Raw genomic sequence first — 1563 nt, forward strand, 5'->3', positions numbered from 1 at the left:
AGGTCGTTTGGATGAGCATTAAAATTCACTTTACGGCAGCCGGAAGTTTTCGAAACAAAGTATCCACGAATTCCCAGTAGCTAACTCTGCTGGCTAAACTTTTAAATTTTACCATTTGTCTCTCGGTTTTATGGTCCTCTATTATTGTCACCCCATCAAATTAAAAACGAGTTTAACTAGAAATAAAAGTAAGCTGTTTGAAGTTAAGTTTAACATACCCGGAGCTGTTAAGAGGAAAGATGAATAAAAGAAGGCGCTCCAAACTAAATCGTGCCAAACAAATCTTCTATCCGGCTGTGATGCCATATTGAAAAAATGTTTTTGTTGACGCCCTCAACCGGTGTCACAGTCTTTGTTTCTGCATTCTTCGAATTAGTTTTACCTGTTTAATTTTCACAATAAAGTACGTTACTTTTTTGTCGAGTCTCAGCGAAAGTGTATCTGCTAAAGAAGACGATGAAACAAGTGCATTAAGCACAACCAATCAGGATCCATTTGAAATCTAACGCTCGTTACGTCAAGCTCATACATGTAAGTCCTAATTGCACATGTTTTACTTAAATTGAGACAATTTTAGTTTCGGCGTTGTTTAACTCCTTAATTTAGCAAAGTTTAATATTCAACAGATAGATTGCATGTTGCGTTGCTTCTATTCAGTAATCGGGCAAACGCTAAACATGACTCTGTGCCACATTATCAAATTTCACCTTTTCTTGTAATTTGCTTTTCATTATGTCTATGCAGAAATCAGTATTCTCATGCCAGTTTAATTCGTAAGAATTTTATTCCGGAAAGTCTTGCACATTTCTAATTCGAAAAACTGTCAACTCGACTGACATTAGCCGTTAAGGAAATGGAACAGGACCCTAAATTTGACGATTTGGTATCAAAAGAGGCATAAAGAGTTCCCTTTTTAAAGACATGAATCTTCTAGTTTATTTTAATGAATGATAACTGTGCGAAATGAGTATTTTTACGAGGTTTATCACCTGATAAAGAGAAGTCACTCACCATTCTACCGTGTTGAATAAATATACATACATACATTGTAAAAAGGTAAGTTTTTAATCGTGTTTACTCAAAGCCATGTTTTAACAAAGGGTTTAAATGATTGCATGGTACCAATGTCTTCCAAGTGATTTTCGAGGCTTTTGTAACAAATTAGATGGTTTTTTTGGTGATGGTTGCCATGGTAACGTAGAAAAGTAGCCTTTTGGACCAGAAGGCCGATAAGAACTACAGTAATAATAGGCAAATTAAGCAACAGACGTCGCTAGCCTCACGACGGCAACCGGAAACGTGACATTTCTTTGGAGATGTCACTGCGCATGTACAACACGTTGTAACATGAAGTTGTCCCAAAGTCGAGAACGTGAGAACGTGGGCTTTCACGTCGCGACGAAAACGTGAGTACTTAATCTTTTGTTTTGATCCCTTTTAGCTTACTTTTGTGCTATTTTGATGCCGAACTATGCAAAATGATTGCCTTTATGCTTAAAACAATGTTTTGTAAGTATTCTTGGACTCATTTTTTTTTTTACTGAAAAATTGTTCTTCGCATGT

This window comes from Porites lutea, chromosome 9, assembly GCF_958299795.1.
Source record: "Porites lutea chromosome 9, jaPorLute2.1, whole genome shotgun sequence".
Lineage (NCBI taxonomy): Eukaryota > Metazoa > Cnidaria > Anthozoa > Scleractinia > Poritidae > Porites > Porites lutea.